This window comes from Arachis hypogaea, chromosome 11 (assembly GCF_003086295.3).
Source record: "Arachis hypogaea cultivar Tifrunner chromosome 11, arahy.Tifrunner.gnm2.J5K5, whole genome shotgun sequence".
Classification (NCBI taxonomy): domain Eukaryota; kingdom Viridiplantae; phylum Streptophyta; class Magnoliopsida; order Fabales; family Fabaceae; genus Arachis; species Arachis hypogaea.
In genome coordinates this window covers 136245737-136253417 of record NC_092046.1, presented here as the reverse complement: position 1 = coordinate 136253417, position 7681 = coordinate 136245737, and positions in this window count along the sequence as shown.

Here is a 7681-nt window from a genome sequence, read left to right as displayed (position 1 = left end):
AGAAATAAGGAAAAAAAGAAGAAGAAAAAAAATGCAACATTAGAGGAAATATTTTTCTGTACAAAAATACTATTTGTACACTAAAATCAGCCACTAATGTATTTGTGTATAAATACATGTGTGCTTTAATTTATTTTCAATGTATATTTGTATTCCAGTATACGTTGGTGGCTGATTTTAGTGTACACATAGCATAACTCATTTCTGTATTTGCAGCAAATTTAGGTGTAAAACGAAGATATTTGGGTGTATTTTTATTTTGATAAGTTCTGCATAATTCAGAACTCTTCACCTTTCTCCTCCTCATGTTCTGCTGTTTCTTCTTTTTCATCTTCTTATTTCATATTTTCATAATTCTTTTTGGGAGGAAAAAAATTAAACAAAGAAGAAAAAAATATATAATGTTGCAAAACTAAAAAAAAAGGAGGAGAAACACGATGATAAAAATGAAACACGCGAAGGAAAAGGAAGAGAAACACAAAGAAGAAGGAGAAGAAGAAGTAAGAAGAGGAGGAGGAGAAGAAACGCAAAGAAAAATGACAGTTGTGGTTTTCATCGAAAAAGAAGAAGAAGAGTCATTCATAATGGTGAATGAGCGCTTTGGAAACGTGATGCGCGTGTTAACACACTTTGTAGATGAGCGTATCTTCTATTGGATTTGGCCCAATTTGTAAGACTTATAAATAAAAAAGACTTGTATGAACATAACTGTTAAATCTATTGCCCTACATAATCTAAAAATAAAAAAACTGACAGATGAAAAGAAATGTGCATTGGCTGCACAATATGCGGCAGAAACAACTCTTACAAAGATATATGCAAATCAAAAGGATGATGATTCTCTTCCAATTGATAGTATCATTGCTTCATTTGATGCCGAGATTAAAATATACAAGAATGAGGTATAAATAATGTAACTTCCATTTGTAAAATAATTAATTTAAGACAAAGTCTATGGTGTAAATATCATAAATTATCTACATGATTACATGTATAGAAGTAACGTGTTATAATTTTCTTAGTAACACCTAGTTCTATTTTTTCTTTTTTTTCTTTTTTATGGCAGCAGTCATATCAATGACACATTACAATTTTAGAATTTTATCCCCTTAAAAATATATAATTAGCAGTATTATTAAATTAGTAATCAAAGAGTTTTTGACCAAATATACTAGGCCAACTTTTCAATTATATCTCATACAATTAAGCCTTGTTATGATCTATTTTTTTTTATTTTTTTAAATAATGCAACATATTTTTATAAGTTACGCAGCATTTTTTTTTGTGCACCGTTTATTTTTTTTTTCTTTTAGAAATTAGAACATTGTTTCTTTCTTCTTTAACATGATAAATAAATTACAAAAAATTCTTAGGTGATAGATCTTAACATAATTAATATTCGTGATTTAAATCATATAAGTAATTTCATCAAAATAATATTTTAAACATACACATTTAGTATTTATTCATAGCCAATGAATAATAACTCAAATGACATAGTCTCCCCATATTTAATTAAGAGGTTGCGGGTTCGAGTCTCATATCTTTGGTAAAAAAAAATTTAGTATTTATTCATAAATATATATATATATTTTTTTATATTATATCTTAATAATAGTATATTCAAATAATATTTTAGTATTTATTCACAATTATATATTTTTTCTCTTTTGTTTATACTATGTGTATAATAATATATTCAAATAATATTTAATAATATAAATAATTTGCAATTTGAGAAGAATCAATTTTTTTTCAAGCCTTATATACTTAGGTGTTTTTAGATCTAAATAAATATAAAAAAAATCAAATTTTATTATTTAATTTACTATTATAAAATTCTTATTTTGATTTAAAATGATTCATTCAATTAATATAACTAAAATTAACTATAAATTATTTTATATAACACATGCAGATTCAATAATTTACATAACACATATAGCAATATTTAATTAAATTTGTATGTGTTATATAAAATAATTTATAATTAATTTTAATTATATTAATTTAATGAATCATTTTAAATCAAAATAAGAATTCTATAATAGTAAATTAAATAATAAAGTTTGATTTCTTTTATATTTATTTGGATCTAAAAACACGTGAATATATAAGATTTGAAAAAAAATTGATTTTTCTCCTATAAAATTGTAAATTGTTTATATTATTAAATATTATTTGAACACATTATTATACACATCGTATAAGCAAAAGAAAAAAAAAGAAAAACATATAATTGTGAATAAATATTAATATTATTTAAACATACTATTATTAAGATATAATATAAATGAAAAAATATATATTTATGAATAAATACTAAATGTGTATGTTTAAAATATTATTTTGGTGAAATTATTTATATGATTTAGATTACGAATATTAATTATTTTTTTATAAAAGTTTAATTTATAAATAAATTATTTAAAAATATCTGTAGACTATACCCAATAAAAAATTTGAAGATAAAAAAGTTACGAATATTAATTATATTAAGATCTACAACATAAGAACCTTTTGAAATTTATTCACCATAATTAAAAGTGTTAAAGAAGAAAGAAATAATGTTCTAAAAGAAAAAAAAAATAAACGGTGCAAAAAAAAATCATGTTGTGTAACTTATAAAAATATATTGCATTATTTATAAAAAAGAAATTAGATCATAACAACGGGTTTGACTATATGAGATTTAATTGAAAAGTTGGTCCAGTATATTTGGTCAAAAATTCTTTGATTGCTAATTTAATAGTACTGCTAATTATATATTTTTAAGGAGATAAAAATCTAAAATTGCAGTATATCATTGATATGGCTGCTATCATAAAAAAGAAAAAAAAAAAAATAAAACTAGGTGTCACTAAAAAAATTATAGCACGTTGCTTTATATATGTAAATAATGTATGATATTTATTAGAATTTGGTTGAATTAGTCTCACATTACTCAGGATAGCAAATGGAGTGGGTGGTCTAGACTATAAATATGAGGCTAAGTTCTCCATTTGTTTTTGCACCAGTCAGAAACACTTTAAGCTTGTATCTGATTTTTCTTTTTCTCTGTACTCTTTATTAGAGAGTGTTGTGAGGTGTAGTTAGATATTTGCTTTGAGAGAGTGTGGATGTATTGGGGTGTCGGTGATAGAAAGAAGTCTATGTGTTGTAACAATTTTCACATAGTGATATTCTCTGGTTGTCAAGACAACGGCCGTGATTTTTTCTCCGGTAATTGGAGTTTCCACGTTAAATTCTTGTGTTGTGATTGTGTCTATTTTATTTCTCTGTCAAAGGTGTTTTCTCAAGGGGGAATGGTGTATTATTCCCAACAAGTGGTATCAAGAGCTTCGGTTCGATAGGATTTATTCTTAGTATGCTCTGTGGTTGCAGCTTAGTCTGACCTTCCACATCAGAAAAGAATTTTGTCCTGTGGCTTGAGGTTGATCTTTGGTTGCTGTTGTTGTTGCTGGAAGGCAGTGTGACACTGTGAGAGTGTTGTTTGGAAAGGTTCTGGCTAAGGAAAGACTTGGTATTTAAGTGTGTCCATTGTGACCCACCTCTCTTTCCTGGGGACCCTTCCTAGTGCACGGTTGAGTTATACTATTCCAGTATACGGTTGCAACAATGTCAGGATATTCAAGTGCTGTGAAGCTTGAAATAGAGAAATTTGATGGAAGAATCAATTTTGGCTTGTGGCAAATACAAGTCAAGGATGTGTTGATACAATCAGGTTTGCACAAGGCGTTGAAGGAGAAGATCTCTGGTTGCTCTCTCTATGAGAGAAGATGATGTTCTCTAGAAGACAAGAAGTATCCTCATGGTATTACCGCACTGCCATGGATAAGGATAAGTTGTGGCAATCGGGTCCACAATTGCACACGGGCATTGGTTGGCGTTGAAATGCAAGATGTGTGGCGGAGTTAGGTCGATGGCTGAAGAACTTCCAGGAAAAGCCAATTTGGAAGTTGCACCATGAATTTTCAGCAAGGTTTCGATCTGTACCAAGGTGAAATGCTTGGAGTGGTCTAATTCCAAGTGAGTATACTTTCATGGTGGAGTATGATAGTTCTCTGAACTATGATTGTCGGTATAGACAATGGCAGCAAAGAATTGTCGGTGTTGACAATGGAAGCTGAAGATGTGTGACTATTTCAATCAAGGTGGAGATTGTTAGGATTTGGTTGAATTAGTCCCACATTGCTCAGGATAGCAAATGGAGTGGGTGGCATAGGCTATAAATATGAGGCTAAGTTCTCCATTTATTTTTGCACCAGTCAGAAACACTTTAAGCTTGTATCTGATTTTTCTTTTTCTCTGTACTCTTTATTAGAGAGTGTTGTGAGGTGTAGTTAGATATTTGCTTTGAGAGAGTGTGGGTGTACTGGGGTGCCGGTGAGAGAAAGAAGTCTATGTGTTGTAACAATTTTCACATAGTGATATTCTCTGGTTGTCATTTGACAACGGCCGTGGTTTTTTCTCCGGTAATTGGAGTTTCCACGTTAAATTCTTGTGTTGTGATTGTGTCTATTTTATTTCTCTGTCAAAGGTGTTTTCTCAAGGGGGAATGGTGTATTATTCCCAACAATATCTACACCATAGACTTTGTCTTAATTTAATGTATGAACTTTACTTACTCATAATAATAATAATAATAGTAGTAATAATGTAACATGCTTTTGATTTCATAGATTACAGCACTACAAGAAGATAAGAAAGCTTTGGAACGACTCACAAAGTCGAAAGAGTCAGCACTGCTAAAAGTAGAGAGAATTTTACGAAGTGCACTAGAGAGGGCTCTAATTGTTGAGGAAGTTCAAAATCAGAACATGGATTTAAAGAGACAGATTGAGATTTGTCAAGCAAGAATCTCTATCCTTTCTCACATTTTTTCTTTTTGATGTGAACTGTAATGCAGCTAACTAACAGCTGCCATAAACAGGAGGAAAACAAAATCCTAGAGAAAACACACTGCCAAAAGATTTTGGAAGTTGAAAAGCTTAGCCAAACCATTCAAGAACTCGAGGAAACCATCTTAGCAAGCTGAGACGCTGCTAATGCCATTCATGATTAACAACGACTGATTTCTGAGCTGCTAGTAGGCATATTTTGAACTCTGATAGAGAGAAGACCAAGTCAATAATCAAGATTGACCAAGATTCCAATTTAGCCGCTAAATCAACTAGCAAAAGAGCAGGCAGTTACATAAGCTAGCCTAGTAGTATAGTTTTTCCACTTGTATAAATACTGATTGAGCTTATTTTGCAAAGGAATTTTTCCATGATCATTCATTCAATACAAACACATACACAGATTTATGATTCATCAGGAATAGAACTTCAAATCTTCCTTTACTTTTTCTCATGGTATCTAGAGCTCATTAAGATCTATAGGAGAAATAGTTCCAATTTCCACCACTTTACCCAATGCGAAAAATTTTCTTTCTCAACCAATCCTTGATAAACTTGATAAATCTACCTTCAAAACATGGGAGCAACTTGCTCTTCACACGATTGGTTCCAACAGTCTCGAGGATCATCTAATAAAAAAAAAAGATTCCTCCAAAATTCTCTATTGATGCAGAAAAAACAACAGGAACAGAATCTGAACAGAATCTTCACAGTACAAAGAATGGAAGGCTCATGACCACTACCTCATGACTTGGCTTCTCACGTCTATGGATCTTTCTTTTAAAAATAAAATGCTAGATTGTGTCTTTGCATATCAGGTATGGGAAAAGATTCATGGTCATTTTGCAAAAACCTCACAGATTCAAATCACTCAGGTTCGAGCACAATTGCTATCAATCAAGAAAGGAGGAATGACAGCTTCAGAATATCTAAAAAGAATACATCAAACTGTAGATTCTCTTGCTTCTCTTGGATTTAGTGTTTCTTCTGATGATCACATTGCTGCAATTACACAAGGACTAAATGAAGATTATACCTTGTTTTTATCTTCTGTTATAACTAAGGCTGATTCCATTACTCTTCCAGAAGTGGAATCTTTACTTTTGGGACATGAGGATATGATTGAAAGGTTTAGAAAGAACGAAAATACTCTTATCCAATCTAATTTCACTCAAACTAGTTTTGGTTATTCTAGAGGCAATGGTAGAGGTTTTTTTGGCAAAAGAGGCCGTGGACAAGGACGTGGATTTGGTAGAGGTGGCAGATTTCAATCTTCATACTCTTCAAGAGTTCAATGTCAAGTCTGTGGTAGAATGGGACATTCTGCCTTGACCTGTTTCCATCGTTACAATCAAAATTATCAAGCATCTTCACCTTCTTCGAGTTCAACCTCAGGCCCAACAATTCCTCCACCCGCATCATACCACAATCCAAGAGCTTATCTTTCTACTGCTGCAAATTTTTCAAACAATTCCTGGTTTTCAGATACTGGTGCATCTCACTATATCACCCCCGATCAATCAAATCTCTTAACAACATCTGAATTTAATGGTTCTGACCAAATTTTGTTAGGTAATGGAATAGGTACTCACATTGCACACACTGGCCACACTTATCTCATTTCTTTAGATACAAATCGACAATTTTTTTCTAAGAAATATCATTCATGCCCCTAATATGTCGCAGAACTTAATTATTGTTCAGAAATTTTCAGAAGATAACCAGTGTTTCTTTGAATTTCATCTCACTTTTTGTTGTGTTAAATCACAAGAAACTTGGGAGATACTCCTCCGGGGCATACCTAAGCATGGCATATATGAATTTCAAAGAATTGCTATTACTTCATCTATTTCTAATGAATCTGTCTCAAACCAGCAAGTTCATTTTCCTAGAGATAATCAATGTAGTTCTCAATTTGTTCCTAGAAGTTTCAGTGCTAATTGTCCCTCATTTTCTCTTTGGTATGATAGATTAGGTCATGCTTCATCTAATGTAATCAAGAATGTCATTTCTAAATGTAATCTTCCTGTTTCTAATAATACAACGAACAATAAGGTTTGTGAATACTGTTGCATGGCAAAGATGCATGCTCTTCCATTTCAATTTGATTCTTTTCAATTTCATGAACCTTTAGAGATGATTTATACTGATGTTTGGGGTCCAGCACCCATATTATCTTATCATGGTTTTCGATATTATGTTTCTTTTGTGGATGCATTTACTAGATTTACTTCAATCTTTCTACTTCAAACAAAATTCCAAGTTTTACAGGCATTCATGCAATTTAAAAATCAAATGGAGAACCACACAGGTTTTAAGATTAAGTCCCTGCAATCTGATCATGGCAGAGAGTATTTGTCATCTTTATTTTCTTCTTTTTTAACTATGCATGATATTGTTCCTAGATTCTCATGCCCTCACACCCATCAATAAAATGGGAGGATTGAGAGAAAACATAGGCACATTATAGAGATTGGTGGCTATGTTAGCAAGAGCTTCTATCCCTCTTCTTCGTTAGGATGATGCTTTTTTGTCATCTGTTTATCTAATAAATAAGTGTAACACCCTCACTATCAGTAGTCACGCTTCCGGCTGCGCCACTCTGATAGCAAGAAATATTACGACTACTTTACATACTAAATACTAAAATAGGAGCCTGTGACTCGACACTGTATCGCTGATTTCTTTGAAAACTAGAAATAAATATTTTATCTTAAGAACAATACAAGCAGGCATAGATTCATATACAAAACTCCTTACATAATAACTCAATATATTAC